This window comes from Protopterus annectens, chromosome 4.part0 (genome assembly GCF_019279795.1).
Source record: "Protopterus annectens isolate FY-2018-M chromosome 4.part0, PAN1.0, whole genome shotgun sequence".
In the NCBI taxonomy this organism is placed as follows: Eukaryota; Metazoa; Chordata; order Ceratodontiformes; family Protopteridae; genus Protopterus; species Protopterus annectens.
In genome coordinates this window covers 1,945,800,049-1,945,825,371 of record NC_056733.1, presented here as the reverse complement: position 1 = coordinate 1,945,825,371, position 25,323 = coordinate 1,945,800,049, and positions in this window count along the sequence as shown.

The following is a 25,323-nucleotide window of genomic DNA, read 5'->3' as shown; positions in this document are numbered from 1 at the left end:
AGTTCCTACTGAGCCAGTGTATGTGCTATGTGTTGCCTCTTGCCAAGGCCAAAGCATACTGGGCATGCCTCCTTCTGCCTACTGGGGCAGGCTCAGGTTGTTCCTCCTCTGAGTCACGATCTGCCTGTGATGGCCTTGGCAATGATGGGGGGCTGTTTGGCCAAGGCCTATGCTGGTCCTGCTGCAGCTGTTTTCGCAGGATCATATTATGTAGCATAGCACATACCATGACAATTTGGGTACATGTAGTTGTTGAGTACTGCAAGGCTCCACCAGATGTGTCCAGGCACCAGAACCATGACTTGAGCAGCCCAAATACACGCTCTATTACATTACGTGTTTGTGCGTGTGCCTTATTATGGTGTTCCTGTTCAGGTGTTTGTGCATTTCTGATGGGTGTCATCAGCCATGGCTCCAGTGCATAGCCAGCATCCCCCACTAGGTGACCATGTGGGATGTCCCCATTGGCAAATGTCTGGTACAGCTGTGTCAGATGCCAGATATGGGAATCATGGTAGCTTCCAGGGCAGCCTGCACACACATTCAGTATTATGCCCTGGGCATCACACATGACCTGGCAGTTGATGGAGGGGAAGCCCTTGCGGTTGAAGTAGACCCTACCCCGCTCGCCGGCTGGTGGTTTGATGCATATGTGCGTGCAGTCTATTGCACCCACTACCTCAGGGTATTCCGCTATTTGCTGGAAGAGACGCATATTGCTGGCCAATACCTCATGGGAATTGGGGAAATATACATGATCACCGACGTGCTGACATGGCATCCAGGAACTGGTGCAGTACCCTGGATGCTGATGCCTGTGATATCCCCATCATATCACCAGTTGGTCTCTGGAAGGTACCTGTTGCTAATATTCTTAGGCCAACACATACCTTGGTTTCCACTGGGATGGGTTCCCCTCTGTTGGTTCTGTGTGTGAGGCGTGGCCTGCACAGCTCAACGATTTTCTGCAGGAGGTCTCTGTCCACTCTATAGCACTCCACTATCTCCAGCTCATGCAGCCCCTGGTAGGTTACCCTGGGCCTGTACACTCTTCTCCGTCTCCTCACTGTGGGTTGTCCAGCAGCATTTCCATTGTCACCACCCTCAGCATGTTGCATATGTCGCCTTATGACAGCAATGGCAGCCCCTAACATTTCTTTTTCTCAGAAAAACTTTTTCAGTTTTCACTTCTATTAGCTTACTGCAGTGTCTGTTGTGAGAAACATAATGGACTGTTGTTTGCAGAGTTTTAAGTGCTAGGCTGGGCTGGGCTAGTGTACTGCCTGTGTAATTGCCTGATTCTGATTGTTTTCACCTGCTAGCTCTGCTAGTACTCCCTGGTAGCTTCCTACTATTTGTTGTGCTTCCTTTTTCCTTTCTGTTTCCTCAGGGGGGAGCACCACACACACAAGCGCAAACACACACACAGCAGCTAACACGTGCGCACACATGCTTACATGGACTAAAACTTGCTTATTCGGGTGAAAACGCACGCACACCAGCACAAACGCACTTACAACTCTTTAAATAGCCTTACACATGCTTACTCCGGCTTAAACGTGCACACTCACGCTTACAAGTGCGCACTCTGTCTTACTCGGGTTTACAGGTGCGCACACGCGTGCATGCACGCTCAGCAAGAAACTTTTGTGTTATCCACGTCATACACCTTCCATTACTTGTCTTTCCCTAACCTACCTGTTGACACACCTCTTTCCATGATGTGTAAATGACAGCAGACAGATGCCACTCTGCTCCAATGAGCTTCACTTCTTTCATACATACCCCCCTCATGATGTCACCTATCTTCTACTCTGTTACTCCCCTTATCCTACTCCTACACTCCACTGACTGTCATTTGCTATGTAAACTTGCAATTCACTATCCTAACCCTCATTTACATAGGATTGCCTACTAATGCTTGGTTACATCTCTTAGACTGAGCTACCCCCCTTAGCAACCTCTACTCGGTGGCCATGTTGTCTCCAGCCTGCCATTCGCTTGCATTGTACATTAACAATTTAAACAAGATCCACATTTGTGGGTTTTAATTTTTAGTTTTCTGGGTTTTTGAGCGCAGCCCATTTGCGCGGCGCTGATCTACGCTTAAACATCGGAATTCGGAGAAAAAAAAAATTTATTTTCATATTGCCTCAGGAAACATTTCCAATGGCCGTATATTTGGCCATTGGCATGCTTCCTGCACTGGATGCAACCTTTATTTGGAGCTGTCATGGCTCCATTTTGCTATTTGCAGAACGGTACTCAGTTGTCAACTGAGTACATTTCTGCAAATAACACTGCTCTTACTCGGGCAGGTACGGGTTTCCTGAATCGCAAATCTACCTCATTTGCATGCCTTTTGCCTGCAATTGAGGTAATTTGCATATCCCAGCCCTGTCCGTGTAAGAGCCTTTTTAGGAGCTCTCTTGCACGCCCCTGCAGGCTGTTCCTGGATCGCTCGTCGGACATGATTGCTGCAGGGAGTCTTACTCTACTCTAAGACTCCGTGCAAGCCTTCGTGAATCCGGCCCATAGTCTTGTATTTTAATTAGCAGTTGTGGGAAGGGAAGACTGCATTTTTGCATTATTCAGCTCTTCTATTTCCACAAGTAGAATTACTTCTAAAATGTATCCATTTGCATTTTAAACCCTGCTGGGCTAAAGTGTTGTAGTTTAATTCAAAGTTGTGCAGAACTGCATACTACTACCAGATTTGTGCTTTTATTAGTTATTATACATTTTTTTCCATAAACAGTGTTTCTGGTAAATTTCGTCATAATCTGGTGCCTTAAACTGTAGTAGAAGTTCAAAAGTGCGAGAATCATCTCGGTTGCAGTTTGCACTTCAGTGCTTTTGTATTCTGCTTATCATTTACCTGCTTGCATTCTGTGTCTGCCCCATCCATCATTAACACTTTAAGCCAAAGAGTCCCAGTATTGCCTTTATCTGATTGCTAGTCTCTTTAGCTAGCCTGCTTGTTCCTTGAAAATTTCCCACCCCTGCCACAATTATGCTGCTGTTGTTTATGATTATCTGATTTCTGAAATCCCTCCCTCCCTTCTTTCATTGCTATAGACTGTTGTATAAGCTATTTATGTACTCTTCTTACCCATTGTTTGTCATAGAGCCATGAGACTGAATGCCACCAAATAAACTAGTATTGTTCTTGAGTAAACCTCCTTTACTGCGTATGGTCTCCTTTTCATTTCCTGGAGCTCAGCAAAGCTTGTAGTCCTAGCCTGCATTCCAGAATTGTTTATTTGTCATGAAGATATGTTGTTAGTTGAAGATATACTTGACAGATCCTGATACTCCCCATAAGTGTCAACACATCTAAAGACATGATGGACACTAAACTCAGGAACAGAGGTAGTGCTTTCATTGTTTTGAAACCATATCTCTGTAAGCACGCATATATGAGCATGCTCAAGATGCAGGGGAGTATTGACCTTGATCATTTTTAATCCTTCTTAGTCCTTAAACTGGAAGGCGTAGGCAGTGTGCTTTTACAACCTTAATATATGTTGGTGCAGTTGTGGTGCTTTGTGATGTGTGTGTTGTTCTTGATGAATGCGTTCTGATGTGAGAAGGGAGCCCACACGTTCAGCAGATACTTGTATTTCTGACTTATTGAGTCATCATAAGGTGGCAATAAAGTATTGTTGGTAAGCATGAGGCAGTTGCTACACTGCCTCAAAATACCTAGTGCTATCAGGCTTGCTACATGTGGGGCAATAGCTAAGTGACTTTCCATAAGGAGAAGTGCAGATGTGAAATGATAGTATTCCCAAGTGCAAAAAAAAAAAAAAAAAGAAATGTAAAAGTGACATAAATAATATGATGATCAGTAAAAAGGGGCAAATTAAATCATACAGCTTTACCCAGTAGGCTAATATGCTTTCCAAATTATTAGAGTTTACCAGCAGTGAAGAACAAACATTTACCTCAGTAGAGCTGAGTGCAGAATCAGTAGAATAATAACTGCAATAAGTCTAAACTAATAGTTCCCAAGGAAATTGACTGTAAAGTGAATAGTTTCAATGCAGTAACAATAGAGCAGTCTGCAAAGTAATAAATGTATATCAAATAGCTAATCCAATCCGATCCAGTACTGTGCAGAGCAATACCTGTATAGCAGTGCAGAAATGGAGCAACAGCAATGATAAAAGGTGCAAGCAGTAACCAAAGTAATACGTTCATTTGTTTTCTATCTACCAAATGGATAACACAGCAGTATTATCTAGGCATTGTCAGTAATAAGCAACAATACTACAGCTGCAAGGAGTCTGTAGTCACTCCTCCTCTGTGGACAAGGATGACTGTAACAGTGCACCATTTGGTAGGGACAAAGCCTGAAGTGAGGCTGTGATTGAACAGGGCACATAGGTGAAGTGCCAGTTCACTCTGTAGTTCATATAGAACACAGCCAGGGATATTGTCAGGTCCCATAGAAGCTGTATTCTTGGCTTTGGACATTGCTTTTTTAAGCTGTGCAGCAGTAATACTGTTTGCCTGGCAATGTACTAGTATTGTGATTGGTCATTTGGAGGGGGGGTAAGGTTGGCACTGAATCTGTCAGCCAGTATATTGGCAAAATCTGTTGGCTCAGTATAGGAGGTACCATTATGCAGTAGCTCAGAGCAAATCAGGGTATTGCTGTGGAGATTCTTTGCATAACTATAGAAGGCCTTGTGGTTGTCTTTACTATCTGCTACAATTCTGTTTTCATAGTTAGCTTTAGAGGATTTGATGAGGGATCTCAACTTTTTGTTGGTAGCTGATAAGGGAGTTTATCCAGTCTTGGGACTTCACCTTATTCTGCATCAGTTTTCTCCTTCTGTTGTAGAGTTTGTTTATGGCAGGGGACCACCAGATTGGCTTCCTTTTTTTGGAGGAGAGTGTCTTGGTTCTATTGGGTATGGCAAGATCCATGCATTTGTGCATGTGTTTGTACAGTGCAATGGTTTATGATTCAGCAGTCATGCAACTATTCTCCATTTGCATGGGTGCCATGAAGTAAGCCACCTCTGTTTTTTGCAGCCCAAAGTTAGCTTTGGAGAAGTTTTTCATGGCGGTTACCTTTGTGGGGGGTGGAGGGTGGGAGGGATGTGTAGTTCCAAGGTGATTAGTTTGTGATCAGACCTATCTAGGTGGGAGTTGACTATTGGTGTAGAGCAATGGTCACCCATGTTAGTAATGACCAGGTCAAGGATGTTGCTACCTCTAGTGAGGTAAGAACAAGCTAGTCCAGGGCATTAAAATTAATGAATTTCAGGAAAAGCTGGGCAAGTGTATTGGTACATGGATAGTTTTCCCAGTTAATATATGGATAGTTGAAGTTGTCAAGTATGAGAGTGTTAGGTTTGACCCTAATATTCTCCAGGGTGCTTAGGAATGTGGAGTGTGAATCTTGGGACATGGTTGGGGACCTATAGCAGGCTATGACCTGAATCGCTGTCTTACCCAATGTTAGCTGCACCTGAAGTATCTCAGATGCATTATGTTGGGCAAACAGTCTGGAGGTGTGTGCATCCTTTATGAATATGGAAACACCACTGCCTTTGGAGCTTTGGTCCAAGTTCTGGGGCCAAAAGGTGTGGAATGAGTTATAGTCTGGTAGTGCAGGGGTGCTTTCTGCTTCCTTAAAAAGGTTTCTGTTACGGCACAGATGTCAATGTTCTCCATTTTAAGGAGTGCTTCGAGCAAGTGCATTTTGAGATTTAGACTTCTAGTATTGAGAAGCATGATCCTCAGATTTCCTTTGTTTGTAGCTGTTATGGTGGTAATTTGGTCTTTGGAACACTGCCTAAAAAGGCACTATAGGGGTGGCAAGAGCCTTGGCCAATATCCAGAAGCCCAGGGGTGACAGATGCAGGCCATCTCTGGCAAAGCATCAAGGTCTGTCAATCATGTCATCCCAGGTGGACAGATACTGGATCCCCTTAAAATGACACCAGAAATGTAGTCAGTTGTTGAAATCAATAATTTTCTGCTTGTACTGTGGTATCATTCTGGGTGATGGTAGTATGCTGCTCAGGGCTAGGGTCATACCCACCTGCGCTACATAATCCAAGAGCTCCTCCATGTCTCTTTGCATGTAGTCCAGGGTAGGTATGTCTCAGATCATTCACAGCCACATGTACAATGACAGAGTCATATTTGTACCTGTTGTTGAGGGACCTGAGTGCGTGTGTTATGTGGTGGATCCTGGCACCTGACAGGCAGCTGACTGTTACTCTTTCCTTATTCAACCTAGTGAGTGGGACATCCGTGGGCCTCACTATCGAGTCACGTATGACTAGTGTGTTGGGCATTCTGTTTTGCCTTAGGGGCTTTGGTTGAGTGACACACTGTTTAGGAGAGTTATGTGTCTCATGATTAGTGTTGTGCTGTGGTGGTCGAGTGCGTTTCTGCCTTGGAGGTCTCTGCTGTTTGGGTAGATTTTTCCGCAAAGGTGGGTGTGTGGTTTGTGTTTTTATGTGAAGGCAGTGCTGCTGTGTGTGCTGGAGGACTATGTGTTTCATGTGGTGAGATGCATGTGTTGACCATCTCCTCTTGACCAGCTATTCCAGTCATGACTGGAGAGTGCGTAGCTTCCAGTTGGGATATATAAGTGCATCTCTCACAAGTCTGAGTGTCGGGAGGTAAGAGGAGAGTGTTGTCATTGTACATGAGGCAGTTGCTACATTGCGTCTGGATGCCCAAGTTCACCAGGTTAATAGAAGAAAGCACAGGGAACTGACCTTTAGACATGCCTGGAGGGGTGGGCATTAATAATAAGTACTGGAGCTGTTTCCTTGTAGAACATTTAGTGCTGGTAGCACTTTTGTGTGCTACAATAATTGCTACAAGAAGTCTGGTAAAGTGCTAGACTAATAAGCTAGTACAAGTGTAGGAAAGGAGAGAAATAGCAGATCTAAAGGAAAAATTGAAGAGCAGACTTTGGCACTGCTCAGAAGCTTACAAACAGTCCTGGATACAGCAAATCTGTGTCTGGACAAGACAAGTTGCAGGAAAGGTGGGAAACATGTGCAAACACGGGCTTTAAAACCAGAAAGTTGAAAGAGATGGAAAACTGCCCAGACAGCCACTAAACTACAATTTCTAGGCCAGAAACCACTCTCTTGTGGTAGATAGGCTACCTAGTGCTTACCACTCCCACTGATAAGTTAGAAGGCTTCCCTCCAACACAGAAAGGATTGGGGGGCTCAGGAGCTTACATACAGTCCTGGATAAAGCAAATCTGTATCTGGACTAGACTAGTTACAGGAAAGGCAGGAAAACCGTAAATGAGGGCTTTTATACCAGAAAGTTAAAAGAGATGGATAAACTGCCCAAATAGCCAATAAACTACAATTGCTGGGTCAGAAACCACTCCTATTGTGGTAGATAGGCTACATAGTGCTTACCACTCCCACTGGTAAGCTAGAAGGCTTCCATCCAACACAGAAAGGCATGGGGTCTCAGGAGCTTACATACAGTCCTGGATACAGCAAATCTGTATCTGGACTAGACTAGTTACAGGAAGGGTGGGAAACAAGCACAAACACTGGCTTTTAAACCAGAAGGTAGAAAGAGATGAAAAAACTGCCCAAGCAGCCAATAAACTACAATTTCTGGGCCAGAAATCACTCTTTCTGTGATAGATAGGCTATCTAGTGCTTACCACTCCCACTGATAAGCTAGAAGTCTTCGCCCCAACACATAAAGGCTTGGGGGGCTCAGAAGCTTACAAACAGTCCTGGAAACAGCAAATGTGTATCTGGACTAGACTAGTTACAGGAAAAGCAGGAAACAAGCTTATATTTTTTTTTTTGTATAATGGAAAGGGAGAAAGGAGGAGCAGAAGATAATTCAAGTTTAAGAAACTAAGTGGGTTGACCTTCTCAAATGTTCTCTTTGTATTAAGTAGAATGACCTAATAACACTAAACTGAGAGGAGTGTCCCATATCAAATTTACAGTAGGGGCGGGCAACTGCAAAGCCACCAATTAGGCTCAGAAACACAATCCTTAATATGGACAATGGTACAGCTACTACCTACACTACTTAGGCAGAAAGCTCTACAGTAATGTTTATCACAGCAAAAAAAAAAAAAAAACAGCAGTCAGCCTTTAAATGAAGGTTTTAAACAGATAAAGGAGCAAGGAGACTCTAGAGAATGCTTTAAACTGCGAACAAATCAGTTATATGATACACTCCTTGGCAGGAAATCAGAACAACAAACAGATACAAATGGAGAAAAGTTCCAGTTAATACCTTACACACAGTGAAAGTAGCTAGAAAAGATTTTAAAACAGTGTGACCTTATTTATAAGTCCTTATGAGGCGGATAATTTTAGTACAACTGTGCAGATTTGTTTATAGCTACAAAATACAGTAAAAGGTATGCAGCCGACAATGAAAGGGCTATAAATATCTTAGAGTAAGCAATAACTTGTAGAAATAAGCGAAAAAAAAAACAAGATACTTAAGGTTATATATCACAGCTCAGAGTTTTGCTCAGTGCCTCTCTTCCGATTAGCACTCTGTGAAATGGCAGAACACTCACAAGGTAACTTCTTAAGTAACAGAAGGTTGAAACCTGAAACTACTTTTAAAAAAAGCTCGAAAGAACCAATGAGGTGCTTACTCCAAACCGTAGTCCAGGTAACTCCAATCAGCCAATGACCATAAACACTACACATTCACTGAAAAGTAAAATGGCCTTTGCCAAACATAGATGGCCTGGAAAATTTGCTCAGACACACAGCCTCTGCAAACAAACAAGTAGGCCCATAAACACAATCATGAACATGGACAATGGTACAGCTACTACCTACACTACTTAGGCAGAAAACTCTACAGAAATGTTTATCACAGCAGAATAACAGCAGTGAGCCTTTAAATGAAGGTGTTAAACAGATAAAGGAGCCAAGAGACTCTAGAGAATGCTTTTACCTGCAAACAAATCAGTTATATCATACACTCCTTGGCAGGAAATCAGAACAACAAACAGATACAAATAGAGAAAATGTTCAGTTAATACTTTACACACAGTGAAACTAGCTAGAAAAGATTTACAAACAGTGTGACAGTAAAAACCTTATTTATAAGGCCCCTATGAGGCAGATCATTTTCGTACAACTGTGCAGATTACTTTATAGTTATAAAATACAGTAAAAGGTATGCAGCGGACAAAGTGCTATAAATATCTTAGAATAAGCAATAACTAGTAAAAATAAACAAAAAACAGGATACTTAAGGTTATATACATATAACTTCTTAATATATATATATATATATATATATATATATATATATATATATATATATATATATATACATGTATATGATTTACCTTCAGTTGTTTGACTAACAGACGTCAACATCCTGAAAGTAAACCACTCTATGTAGAAAACTGAAACCCTGACCTCCTAGTACACATGTGCTGAGGTTCTTAATTAATTAATTTATTTATTTACAGTTTGTTTACCAGGATTGTCCACTGGGCCAAGAAGAGCCCATTTTCAATGGAGTCTCGGGGAGAAAAGTTCCATGAGAACAATATAAAATGATGACAATGAAATCGATTTTTGTAATACTGGACATGGTATAAAAATCTACAGTTAACATTGAAAATTTGGAATAACAACGAAAACACACACACACACACACACACACACACACACACACACACACACACACACACAAAATATGTATTTCAGTTAAAGATTGAAATATAAAAAAGCAGTGATGCATATTTACAGATATTTTTTTAACACATTGTACATATTGCCAATGTGGCAAAAAGAGTTTCACATGCAATCTTAGTAGAGTTATAGTAATATGATGAAAGAGAGGAGAGAGTGAAGGAGTGTGAGCAAGTGGGGAATAATGTAGTGCTAGGTCATGTGGGATGAGAGCAGGAACATTCCCAGTGGGTTGTAAGGTGGGACTAAAGTAGAGACTTGAAGGTAGAGTGGTTGTGGGTAGTACAAATAAGTGGTGGCAGAGAGTTCCATAGGTGAGCTAGGGAAAAGAATAATAGGTGTTTGCCTGGTGGGTGAGCAGGTTTCTACACTTCCAGCAAATTCTGGTTAGTGGACTTTAGCAGTCTATTGGATAGATGCATTTTGAGAGAGGAGGCAAGGAAGGGGCAGAAAGAGGAACTGAAGATGAGTTTGTGAGCTTGAGTAAGATGGATGCAGGTGAGATGGTTAGGTAGTTCAAGCCAGTTTAGCTTGTGTACGGCATTGCAGTGGTGAGAAGAGGATTTATAGTCGGTAGCAAACTTAGAAATTTTATTATATCAGGAGGATAGTTTTGCCTTTAGGGAAGATTGACAGTTAGTAAGAAGTGGGGCACCATATAGGAGAGAAGGAATGAGGTAGGTAGTAGAGTGTGCAAACTTAGTAGACGGTGTTATGTAGCGGTTTTGGCGGTAGAGCATGCCGAGTTTCTGGTGGGTTTCCTTTATGTTAGCTTATAGGTGAGTATCAAATTTTAAGTGTTCATCAATAAGGACTCCTAGAAGTTTTGTATGGGATACTACCTCAAGAGAGGTATTGTTTTGTCTAGAAATGGAGAATGAGTTTTTATCTATAATGGTAATTTTTGAAGGGGTAAATAACATGATTTTAATTTTTGATGCATTGAAAGACAAGTGGTTATTTAACATCCAGTGTTCAGTATAGAAGAAAGCATCCTGGGTGATCTTTAAGAGAGTGGAGGTGCAAGTTGCGGAACAGATGGTTGTGGAGTCATATGCATATTGAACAAGTTTAGCATTAGGAATTTTCTGGGGGAAGTCATTTATGAAAATGTTGAACAGCAGGAGACCCAGTATGAAACCCTGGGGTACTCCTATAAGGAAGGAGGATGTGGCTTTTTTCCATTTGGTAGCTTGTTATCTATCAGCGAAGTAACTAGAAAACCAGTTGATAAAAGATAGCTTTAGATTAGAGAGTTTGGAGAGGAGTAGCTTGTATAGGTCCAGAAGAGAGTAGACACTAGGTAACCAGAGTCCCAAGCTTTGTTTTTTGCAGGGAGCAAGTCCCCATGCCCCCCTACACCCCCCCACTAATTATATATACTAACTCCAAGACTGCATAATCCCTGGGGAAAGGAAATATTTCCCTACCCAGGATTTGTCAGTTTTACACATTTGTTGACTATCTGTATAATCAAAAAAATGTGGTAAATTAAACAGGTGTCGACCAAATCTATACATCTATATATATATAAATATATACAGACACACACACACACACACACACACACACACACACACACACACACACACACACACACGGAATGATAGGAAGGGTGATGTGGAAATGGGGATGAAAAGTTAGGAAGGGTATGTAGTGGGACACACAAACATACACAAAATAGTGCAGACAAACAGGGTTGAATCTGCATACACTATATGTGGAGACAAGGTCTGAATAAACAAAGAAGCTATACAAATGTTGAAGTGTGGGAATGTAAAACACATAAGCTGTTAACTTTGGAACAATAGGATTGGAGTATGTGTGTCTGTGTACTGACTGAGGTATTGGGAACATGCTGACTGCCAACTGGCCCTAAGGATGTCAGTGTGACCTCTCAAATGATTATAGTAGGTCAGGGTGGCCACATCCTCCTCTAATTTCCTGATGACATAGATCTGCCTATTTAGTACCTCTGCTATGCATTCAAGGAGGGGTATGGTAGCAGCTATCCAGTATGCATTTCCATTGGCAACCTTCTACTGCACCACCTGCCACCCTGTCAACTAGGTTACAACAGACAATTCAGATGTTTGACCTATCTGATTGAGATTGGAACCCCAACACTCTCACCCACCACATCAACAGCTACGGGCAGAGGCCAGTGCAGGGGGATGAACCTACAGCTTACTGGCATCATCATGATGTGCTGCAGGGAGATGAAATTGGAAGAGTGATTTAAGTGGATATCCTCTATAAATTATGCAAGTGATATAATACATGTGAAGTAGTACCATGCAAACTAGACACTGTACCAAAAGACTCAAATGCCTTCTGATGTAGCTGGCACAGTTAGTGCCTCAATTTGCCCGTATCTCATAACAAATGAAAAACCAATGCTAACACACATAGGTGCAAGTGAGACACAGACAGTTAATAACCATGCACTTGCATATACGTGCATGACAACGGAAGACTTGAGATATGCCCATATACTCATAACTAGCACAGTTCAATATGTAAGTGCAAGAGAACAAACATATTGCGGTACTCACAGCCTCAATGCAGAAAAGACAAGAATTACCCTACATTATGCAGCAGTGCCATGACTTACAGAAAGGAAACAGGTACTGCACAGATTCAATCCACCACATTAGCCCATCTGGTGTGTTCTGGCACCTGTCGGAAGGAATGCCTTTTGTTAGGAATTCTGTTCTGAATACTGAAAAAAGAAGTGTAATACTACTGTTTGACTGTGTCTCGGATTCCAAAACTTTCTGTGTCATTCAGAACAATCCTGCCTAATCTTCACTTCTGATTGCCAGAGATCTATCTTCAGGGTGGTGTCAATGTAGTTCACCAGACTGGTGCCTGCATTATTCACCAGTTTGAGGAATGCCAGTGGCCTCAATCAGAACCTTAGCCAGATCAAGCTAAGCATTTTCTTTTTAGTGGGACCTGCATTGGACCACAGCATTCTCATCACAAACTGGCCATTTAGGCCTTAGTATACCATGCAGTTGTTGTCTATGGGTCATTAGCAATAGCAGGCACTAAAATAAATATCAGGCAAAACAAAATGGTGGCATTTAACTTGTGATGGAAATTTATTTTCTGAATCGGGGGCAGAACAGCTTAGAAGCACATTGAAGCGCAGTGTGAATACATGTGCAGGCAGCATGCATGAGTTCCAGATCATGGCACATCAATGGTTTGCAGAAAACATAGCTCTGTATTTTGTCACCTATGTGATTCACCAAAATATACTGATTTATAGGCAGAGGCATACGTGGAAATCAGGATCATTTGAATACATACAGTGAAAGTTGCTATATACTTGTGTCTTAACCAAAAGGGTCACTATTTCAAATGCCAAACTGTGCACCAAAAAAGGGAAAAGAAGGGAAGCAGCCATAGCACCATGACTGCAATAGTTTAAAGTAAGTTTATGGCAGCACAGTAGAATGTTTATAGGAGATACAGCCTTGAGGACGTACATACTGCTATATAGTACTGTAGTAAGATGCATTTCTCAGGTATGTTGTAAATGTGAGACATTGTCATGGAACATTTCATAAGTACTTAGAGTAGTCTATACTATGGTACTGACAACCTGTGCATGCATCAAGTCCACACATAATATATGTAACTGTATATCTACACTGCTTCTGCAGGAAGGCAGCACACTTCTGGATCTGCCTATCCTAAATGTCCTAAAGAGATATGATGCTTGCATTTATTATGGAGATACCTGTAGGGGGCCTTCCTCTTTGTAAATCAAGCATCATAGCCCAATATTGTACTGTCATCTGTCTCCCCTTAGATGGCCCCTCCCCATGCTGTTTGTGAAGGCTTCCCATTCCCTTTATGTTGCTGGGTGTTCTTTGTGACAGCCACCAAAGTTAAACTTCTATATATCTGTCCCTATCTTTAGTCAGGGGTATCAGTAAAGTTCCCACCTGTCCACAGTGTCGAATATCAGTGCCATATACTGTGTTTATAGCCACACTAAAACATGTAATGTTGAATATAACTATGGTAACCCACAATATGTAATTGGAAACCTGTTTTTGCAATTGTCTTTTGTCTACACATGTCATCATATCTTCAAGACAGGGTGGAAAGCAGAGCCTGGACAACCTTTTCCAAGTTGAGATTAATGCCTTTCCACACATGATCAGGACCAATGGGCAACACCAGATGGGTAGAGTGGATGTTCCTCATATGGTACTTGATTATGTCTTAAATACATTGGTTCAAAACATCAATACTGTTGCTGAATGACATCTCACAACACAGCAATGATGGAGATCTTTCATTGATATCATCAGGTGAGACTGCAAGAAGGCATGCAGGATGGTGACAGAATGGGCGGCCACTTTAGGGAGCCACCATCAACCACTGTAAGTCTAACTAACCTGGGGGAAGTCTTAATATCCCTGCATGACATACTACCTGCAGAGGGTAGACATGTATTCCTGGAGTGGCTGAAATTTACCTCTCTCAGATGGTGCTGTACCAGTCTGGAAACCTCAGTGAATGTGTACACAGCAGCAGTGCATATAGTGCTTATACAGGGTGTAGGCAGGCCACATATACCAATATGTATGTATGTTCCAGAAATATGTCTCATGTGTAGGTACATAGGAATGGCAACAGAGGTATATGTATGTTCTTTATCTGCATATTCTGCATCTCTATTTGTATGCACAGCACAGGGGCTTACATGTAGCATGGGTATTAAGATTTACTCCATTTTTTCTTCTATTGTATATTCACAGGCCAGACCATTGCTACAATGACAGCTCCACAGGAAGGGTTTGGACAACAGGTTGATGTCTGCACATCTACAAGATCTGATAATGATGTTGAGACACCAATGGATTTACAGATAGCTGACATGTACACATTGCCTCTTTTTAGGGTGGTTTCCACACAATAACCATGGTGAAGTTATGGTCTCCCACTCTTGAGTTATGGACTGCACACACACAATTACTCACCTTCTCCATCGGCAGTGCTCACCCATGACTGAAAGCACTAGCATTGTCTTTCCCCAGTGGCAGCAACAGCAAAGAAGTACATTTTATCCACTGACTGTATGTATACCCAACATATATCTCCATAACAATGGTTCTAAGTGTCATTATATGTCACAGCCAGTTCCTAATATGAGGGTGGCACTTGGGCTTAATTACCTGATGTGCAAGGTTATCATCAGGGCACAGTCTGCTACTTTCCATGCTGTCATGGAGAGAATTGGGATGCTAGATGTTTTTCTTTGAAGATGGCACCCAATAGTATTAATGCCTTGCTGAGAATATGATGTCCAAGCATGATGCTATGCTAGGGTTTTTGAGGAGACACATTGCTGCCTTGTATATTTTCATGCGGTGGATAGCAAGAACTACAATCACTGCCCTATCCAGCATTGTAGTCCATGGACAGAGGTATGCATTTGAGGTCATCACATTGTGAGGCCTCCATCTGCTGTTGGAGACTTAGGAATGTCTCACTACATCCACTGACAGTGTTAATAAATGCCTGTCAATGATGAAAGGTTTGTAATCTTACTGGCAGTCTCCATAAAGTTCTCACTCTCACAGATGTACTACATCCCTTTCAAGGGGATCTGTGGTCCTGTCATATCAAGCTGGCAGAATGCACCAAGATCACAATCATTTAGTGACCCCCAAAAGTCAAGGTCCTGCAGCGCCATACCCTCCTGTCAGTGGAGGTCATCATCTATGAACCAGAGCACCCCCTGACAAAAGATCCCATCTCCAAATCCATCCCCATAAAGCTGTATTCCCTGTCACAGGAGGACATTTACTATCACAAAGAGTACTCCCTCACAAAGGACTCTTGTCTTCACTTTGCTAGTGGAGATGTGGTTTCTCTACGGCAAGAAGCAATCAGATGTTCTGGGAGAGCATAGCTGTGGGAGAAATAGAAAGTGATATGTAATTGGGATCTGAAAATCTATGTTGCTTGTAGTAAGGAGAATTAAAAGTGGCATACACAGAGAAAGACAAAGCAAATGCTCTTTTAATAGATGGTGAAGAGCATAACTGTACAAGTGAGGAAGGATAATACCTCCCTTACAGACAGGAAAGGAGGAAAGGAGATCTGAAAGTCTTATAATAAGGTGCTGCAATCTTGTCCAATCTGAGAAATAAAGGACTTGGATAAATAAAAAGACTGGATGAAGGTTAGGTGGAGATCTTCCTGTTGTAATTAATACAGTTTAAAGAGTGTACAATTGCTTGCAAGCATTACTGGGGGTACACTCTTTTAACAGCTCACTGTTTTGATCTCCTTAGGGTCAGAGGAGACTTTTATGCATACAGTGGGAAGAGAAAGTACTCCTTAAAACGTTTGGTGTTCTTTGGCATAAACTCCATAGCTGTAATAGAGGGAGGGATTTTTACAATATGGGGGATATACTCTTATTCTTGTTTTCACATTTTATTTGTGATTAGAAGCTGCTGCTGCTGCTGCTAGCTTTGGTGTACCATGCACCTTTTAGTTTGCACATGCATGCATGATTTATCAGTGGGATTTGAACAAATAATGTAACAGTGCGTCTTTAATACTGCTTGTCATCTGCCTAAACTATCTATCTAATCTATCTATCTATCTATCTATCTATCTATCTATCTATCTATCTATCTATCTATCTATCTATATATGTCTGTCTATTTATCTATCATCTATCTGTCTATCTATCTATCTGTATGTCTGTCTATAATCTAGCTATAATCTATCTATAATCTATGTGTGAGTCTATGTATTTCTTTATAAAAAGTATTTTACAGAAATTTGCTGCTAAGATATTTCAAAATTAATACTAATATAAATCTACTGACATTATAAAATATTTTCAATTAAACACTTGAAAAAGTGATAAGGGCACTAAAAATTAGAGGCATGCTACAGCTATTCAAATTGTAAATTAAATTAATTAAATCATTTTGCTATAAGTTGATTGAAGAAACAGAATATGAAACTATCACAAAAGAGGTGAGGTAGTGTATTAAGGTAACATCCTGCTTACCTCCTGAGCAGCCTGTCACTTCCACTAATGATTTGACCCCAAGTACAGAAATAGCTAAGAAAGTCATTTGACAGCTTTAAATCATAACCAGCAAATTTGGCAGAAGAAATACAAAGACCAAGCACCTATTCTTCTCCATCAGAATGCACTGATGGTTTGTAATTATTCCAGATGGTGAGATAATCATGGTTAAATGATAAATCATGAAAAAAAAAACAATCCAGAATGTGTAGGATTATGAATTAAGCCAGGGTCCACCATATTATGCATGCACTCAGACCATTGCACCATCAGTGCTGGTATAACTCAGCCATAGTCCATGTAGGTGTAAATGACCTCAGACATACCTCCTTAGAATATTTGAAGAGAGACATCATGAAGCTCTCAGAATATGTGTTCCGAGCAGGTAGGAGCCTAGCACTGAGAAGCAGGTCTTCAATGTTTCTCTAAGGATGATGCCAAGATATGAAAAGAAGATGACTGACTTTAATAGCCTGCCCATACATGTCAAGCAGAGTGCCTCTTTGGCCCTCTTCAAAAGGAACCTTGACGATTGGATGGGAGAAAGGAAATTCACCCCAGGGATCATGTCAGTCACCTTGCTAGACAGGGTACCAGGGAAGTAAATAGTGTGGGAAGAAATAGCCAGGGAATTGTTATGGCTAGGCTTGTATAGGCCCTAGGGCTGATAGCCTAGTACCAACCTATGAACCTATGAACCTATAATAATTAGCTTAGTTTCTTCTGTCATTCTAAGGGGGTGCAATATTTGTCAGCATGAAAAGAGATGGTCAACCGATCACATTACTTTGCCAAGGATGGTATGTACCTCTCCCCCCTAGGCTTTTGATCATTGGCTAATGCATTGTTCTCCCTCACAGTGCCTTGTTTAGGAAATGCCAACCTGAAAATCCTTCTGACAATGAAAATCAAAACCAAGAAAATGTAAAAGTGTTACTGCTTTGTGCTAGGACTCTAAGCAAGAAACTCCACTTCCTACAAGCTCTCCTCACTCTGGAGAATGCGGACATATATACAGTCACTGCGATATGTTTAAAACAGCAGAGTGTGCCCCAGCACTGCCAGGCTATAATGCCTTCCACACATTCAGACCAGTTACTACACAAGCAGGGTCAAAAGGTGACAGTGTCTCAATTTACATCAACAATAAATATACCTTAATGCTAATGAAACAGGATTATGCCCTACATATTCTCCTTGTTCAGATCACCATAGGCAAAATCCCATACCACTTCCTTGCAAATTATAGGTCCCCTCTATGAGACCCAGGAAACCCATAACACATATTTAAGCTTACCGGAGAAACTTATTATCCAACCAGATACCATATTCATGGATGACTTTAAATACCCCACCATTTACTGGGAATCATATATGACAGCAAATGTACTGGCATATAGATTCTTGTACTTTGTAAACACAAACTCCCTGGACCAGATTATCAATACACTGGCTTTAGAAATGCAAACGTTCTGAATTTGGTCCTCACTAATATGGGAGGGCACTGCACACTCCATAGTGTAATGTCATCTCTAGTAATGTTAGCTCACAAAATTGTCATTTTTGAAGTAGAATTAAAAACCTGGAACACCAGCTAACCCTGGAACATTCAGGAACCACACTAAGGTTAACTTCCTACTATTATGTGATAACCTGGCAAAATTCCATGCCCCCTCTAAACCCTGAGAACACTGCTGGTTGCATGGAACTGTTCACAGAAACCCTATGCAAACATGTTAATTGCTGCATAGAGGCACTTGTACCCATAAAGAATAAGTACAGAACTAACTCAAAAACAAGCTTCCCTGATAGAATAACAGCATTAATAGGCTGTATAACAAAAAGAAGAAATGCATGGCAAATGTTAGGAGTATCCCCAACAGGAAAAAAGTGCTCTCATCAAACTGAACAAACAACTAAAGGACAAATAAAGTCTACCAAAGCCAAATCTGAGGTAAATCTGGCCAAGGGCAAGCACAAAGCATTCTTTAGCTATATCTGCATCCTCAAAGGCAATACACAATTGTGTGCAGAGCTCATTGTTAATGGAGCCACGTACACTGAGCCAGAGGATATAACAAACCAACTGGCAGATAAAGTCAACTCTAAGTTTACCCCTCCTCCCCCAGCCTCCTCTCAGGAAATACCATCAAATATAACTCACTCTACTATCAATGGGGAACAGGTCCTCAATGCTCTCTCTAAGGCAAAGAACACTGCATCTATGGATATGACAATATCCCAGGCTGCCTTCTAAATAGCATGAAACTTGACCTGTCAGACCCTCTGGAATCACTATTTAATCACAGCCTCTAAACAGGCTTCATGCCATACAAATAGAGAACAGCAGCTATCATCTTTATGCACAAAGATGGGCCATTTACACACCATGGAAACTACAGACCCATAAGTCTCACTAGTCCCATATGTAAAGCTATGGCAAGAATGATCATGGAAATGATCATTAATGGCATAGGAGACCTCCAGACTCAATACTGTATGGTTTCATCAATGGCAGGCCATGCTTACTCAACTTGGTGTACTTCTTTGGGATGGTCACCAAAGCATGATGAAGGGAAAATGGTTCCCACTGCCTACCTTGACCTGGCCAAGGCATTTGACACAATATCCCACTCAGGCATTGTTGCCGTACTCAAGGCATTAGGTATAAATCCTTATGTCACTCTGTGGATAGGCAGCTGACGCACAGACAGGACCCAGAAAGCTAGAATTGGGAAGTCCACCTCTACAACATGGACAGTCATCAGTAAAGTCCCTCAGACAGTCCAAGGACCACTCTTTTTTTGCTATCTACTTCTCTGAAGTCAGTGCCACTGTTAAGTGCCTCTAACTAACCAAATTTTTATATGACTGCAAATTAGGAGCAATCATAGAATACCCCACTGACATTAATGTTCTCCAAGAAGGCTGATATAGACAAATAACCGGTTTCAGAGCCTAAGACTAAATGCCAAGAAATGCATAAGAGCACCCTTTGCAATGCCAGTCACCCCTGGAAATTACCATATTGACAACACTCCCCTGAGAGTTGACCCAATAGTCAGTGACTTGGGGCACACACATAGACAGTAATCTATCTTTTAACCATCATGTATCTGTGGTAATAAGTAAATCATTCTATGTGTTAAAACTTATAAAAAAGGTATGGCATCTAGATCCAAGAGGTCAATGCTCCACTGTATTTGGCACTCAGCAGACCTATCATTGAGTACAGTTCCTCATTTGGTATGTAAATAACCAAGCACATACAACAAGGTTTCTCACTAAAAAAATACAAAGTATAAGTAGTGTGTCCTATACCAATTTCCTCAAAGCCCTATTTCTGTATTCTGTCTCCTACAGGGTACTGAGGGGAGATCTACACTTGGTATAAAAGACACTGTTGGATATCACTTTGATGGACCTCCTGTATATCCACAAAACAGGCAGCACCAGAGTTACCTATTCTAAAGACTTAAACCTTGTCTGTGATATAAATAAGTCCTGTTGGGCAGACAGGAATGTAACCCAGAGACTACCGCTACTCTGGAATAAGGTGCCAAACTATATGAAGCAGAGTTCCTCTCTAATACAATTAAAGTGTAACTTGGACAGCTGAATGGGGAACTAGAATTCCACCCCTGGTTTGGCACCTATGTCTGTAATGGACAGAAGCAGCTGGTAAATGGGTCATCTCCTAGGCCACTGCTTGTAAATGTTTCATTTTTCAAGTCACTGCTTATATTACCATGGGTACCAAAACTTGTCAGAGATTTGGGACACATGGGTTTGCTAAAAAAAAGTCCCAATGGTTGTTAGCTTAGTACACACCTATGAACCTATGCATGAGCAGTATTGCGAAGCTGACTCCCACCCCTCCATCACAAATGTAGTTTTAGGTTCATAGGTTCATAGGTGTTTACTAAGCTAATGACCACAAGGGCCTTTTTAAGCTTAGCCATGCATCCCAAACTTTCGACAAGATTTGGACAGGTTTTGAGCATCATTATTTCTTTACTCAGGAATGAAGTTCAAAGTTAAGCATTTTAAGGAAATGAAGATCAAAGATAAACATTTTAAAAGAGTTATTTTTTATTCAGGAAGGTTTGTATTTGAATAGACATTTGCAACTATTTGACTGTTGTTGATCCAATAAAGGCAATACAACATTGGTGAATATATTTTGGTCCAAAGCTTTCCTACAAAAAGTAATCCAGTTATGCAGTTTTCCAGTACATATGCCATATATTTCACTGCATTCACTCTCTGGGTCTGTCTACCTTACTATACTGGCTATAATGAACTACAGCAATATGTGCCAGCTCCAAGTGTGCATATATATATATATATATATATATATATATATATATATATATATATATATATGACAAGAGATAAAGAGATATCATCTTAGTGAAGGATGTGATGGTCTAACTTTATAGACATTTGGGTCTGTGTAGACATTTGACATTTGATGCTGCAGTTGGAAGGACAACAGTATTCTTAAGTTTATTGTCTATAACTGTTGTTACTTTTCAGAATAAATGTAATGTATTTCTAACAGTACTGATCTACTATATATTTTAAATATTGTTTTTTTAGCTTACTGTATAAATAGCTGTGGAGCTACAGTTTTTTCTGTTTTTTGCTAAGTTTTTATTATGCTCTTCTTTGCAACATTTACTTTTCTTCTCTGGACAGGTACTGACTGAGAAATGTTTTTTTTCACCTTCTGTAAGAGAGGAAGCTAGTTTAGAAGATATTTACTGAATCATACACACACATCATTTATGCTTTGTAAATCAAATAATTTGTTGTATGTTATATATCTGGTTTTGTGTGTGTGTGTGTGTGTGTGTGTGTGTGTGTGTGTGTGTGTGTGTGTGTGTGTGTGTGTGTGTGTGTGTGTGTGTATGTGTGTGTGTGTGTGTGTGTGTGTGTGTGTGTGTGTGTGTGTGTGTGTGTGTGTATGCTTTAAATAAATTAAATATCCCTATTGTTCTTGTTTATTATATTTTAAAGACTTTTTAATTATTTGCTTTGATGACATATACTAGGTCTTTAAAGCCATTGTATAATTTCCGCCTATGCACATTTCTTTTTGCTTTCTTCTACAATAGACCCATATTCTGTGAAAGCTGTTTTCACTATGCAGCTCTTTCAGTTTACAGGATCCTGAGAAATCAGACAGCTCTTTTAATCATTTCTGCATAACTGGACTGATGAAGCCCACCAGTTTTTCATCAATATTCTTTCCCACATGCAGTCAATTGAAATTTGAAGAAAAGGCTTATCTTACCTTTCCTTTCTGCTCACTGACAACTTTTCCTGCCAAGGTAAGGGGCAGCTATATGACATTTAGCACAGATGAGTAAGGCTAATGAGCTTCTGCTTGCAGTCGTGGGTTTGATTTCCTCAGTTTTCATTTGCCTGCTGTTTGTCTCTGAGAAAGTCAAATAACCATAAAGAGCTTCTGCACACATCAGCCCTGAAAATGTATTTGCACCTAATGGGTTTACCCTATTAAACAAATTTAAAAAAATGGTTGGTTCTAAAGGAATGTATGTTGGACTCTGCAATGGAGACAATGTTTTTTTTTCCCCTCTCTGATATGAATACTTATTACACAGTTTATAGCTTTACAATATAGCTAGTTTGTTTTTCCATTTTTTTATTATTATTACATCCTGGGTGCTGCTTCTAAATATATAGTCAGATCAACATCTAATCACTACATCCACCTGAATTTATCACTTGTAAACAATCAACAAATAATGCACTTCAGCAAACAGGCTAACCTGACAGATAACAGACTGAATGAGGGGAAAGCAATAAAGCACAACTCCTGGCAGAATTAATTAGTGAAGAAGTCTGATAACACTCTCAGTATGCATATTCTTTCTGGCATGCTAATGCCATCAGACACCTGCTTAAGAACTTTAATTGATTTATTCATGTGAAAACTAAGACTTTCATCTAGTCTTTCTTTTAAGAGACTCATGCTAACTTTCTCAGAACACTGAGAACATTCAAGTAGTGTAATTTTTTACTGTCAGTAGCAAGCATACATTTGATTAAGAAGACAGGGAAATTTTACACTTAATGCTGGCCAAGTAGCATCACGTGAACTCATGTTAGATAAAGACAGATGCATGGTAGCTTCCATATCAAGAAAAATTGCAGGCATGTAGTACTGATGGAATTTTTGCAAGGTATAAATATCAAAGAGATGAGATAATGCTATTAGATATTTTCAGTTTCATGAGACATTTTTAATTGCAGCTAGACTTAAATAATACTATTAGCCCTTCATGAATATGATACTCATAACTTTTGCACTGATAGTAAAAAATAGCATTCAGAAATAACTATTGATAAACTAGGACTACTATTGTCTGTATTGAAACTAGAACTGAAATGCTTCAATAATATATGCTATTACCACATATTTGTTTAACTCCCATAAGTAGTACTTTATTCATGTTGTTGGTTTCAAACATTCTTGTCTTCTCTAATTTGATTTCAATTAATTCCATCACCAGAGCACAACGTCTTTAGACCTTGTAGTGTATGCAAAGAAAAACACAAGGATATATATCTTATATAGGCTGCTTTGACTGGAAAATGTAACAGAAAACTAGGCAGATGTTTGTGTTCACAAAGACTTAGAGATTGTAGCTGCTCAGAATAGCTGTGATAAAACTGGATTCACATAATAGATGACTATCTAAAAAAAAATACAATCAACAGCTTATGGTATTGCCCCTGTATAATAGAATTGCTATCTAAATTGTTCAATACTTTAAATAAGTTTTGTTTGTATATTGTGTTCTGTATCATTTACATATGTTATTAAGATTTTATATGACATGACCAGCTTAAAATTGATATAGAGAGAGGAAGAGTAACAGTACCTGGACCAGATTTCATGTGTAATACAAAAAGGACCAATTTCAAATGTAATACTTCACTCCAGTTATAGAGCGTTCAGCTTTTCTATCAGAGGACATAATATCACATGGAATCTCCTATCACTAAGACATTCTTATTCTTATATAGTCTCTGGTGAGCTGAGGCTCAGAATTTCATTTAGGCGGCACTTGTGTAGTCCTAAATGAAAGTAAAGTTTACTTTGATTTGATTTTGATTTGACTTTGATTCTCATGTGCTAAAACATGCATTTACATGGTAGTTTATGCATTCCTGAGCTAGTTTCAATTGCTCAGGTATTTCAGGGCCTGGTTACATTCCGAATTCTCTGCGATAATGACACACACCTATTGTATAAGCAGCCAAAATAAATAAATCTTATATTTGACTGGAAACGGCTGTGGTTATCAGTGGCACTCACATACAGTGCTATCAAATACTGTTCTACAGGATAGTAATACTGAGTCAAATCCAGCTGGTACAGAAAGATTGAGTTCTGAATGGATGCCTAATGACTTGAGTTCAACTAGTCTGGATGCTGGAAGGAATAGCCATTAAGGCTAACACTGAAAGACTGTTGTTGACCTCCGCATTCTAGTTGGAGGGAGACATTCCATTTTGCTCCACCACTGCCACCTCTTGGATGCTGGTGAAGGTGTGTCAGTAGTAGTAGAAAAAAACAGGGAGATGATGAAGTTATCTGGCAAATAAAGATGTGTATTGATCAAAACATTATTCTCCATAGATCCCTGCACTGTAGACCTCTGCTTCTGCAGCTGTATGCTACTTCTGCAAAGGGAAGATGAAGAGCCAAAAAAAAAAACAAAAACACCCAACTTGATGACTACCCAATAAATAACTTGGTCTCACCTCTTTTATAGAAGATGCCATTATAGGAAACGGGATAATCACCCAGCAAGAGGTCAATGACTATTGTAAAGGTGAAGAGAAAGATAATGTAAAAAATGATGCTTTTGTTTTTGACTCATCAAGACTAGGTCTGTAATTTAAGTTGCAATATAAACTCAGACTGTGCATGAGCTTGACTGATACCTAGAACTGAAGTAGATGTTTGTTCAAAAGGCTTGAATTAATTACAGTCAGAAAACATATGATGACTATTCCATGGAAAATAACTCTGTGGATGGATGTTGCTGAGAACTCCCTTTGAGGTCCAACCAACAGCCTTCAACAGCACACACTTAAAGACATATCATTCCACCTAATTCAGGCATGATGCTCCCTAATCTGTTCTAACATGCACATGAAATTATCCTTTGCTGAGTATGGTACAAGAATCAGACTAGGTGTTATCAAAGATCACTGAGTGTTTTTTCAAACCACTTCATAGGTAGTTGCTAGGTGTGTGATGTGGGAGACCACTGGGGAGCCTAGTTCTAGTTTTCCAATTATTTCAGAACACTGTCTGGCTCAGTGACTTGTTCATAGTCACATGGCAGACAAATAAAGACTGAAGGAAATCAAACCCGTTGCCACAGCAAGCAGCTCATTAACTACATATAGTCTTTACTCCTCTGTGCTAACTTTCAGACAGTTATAGAAATCTCTGTCCTCTCAGTTCTGAAATCTAAGGTATTCTGAAAATGGTCATCAAATGTA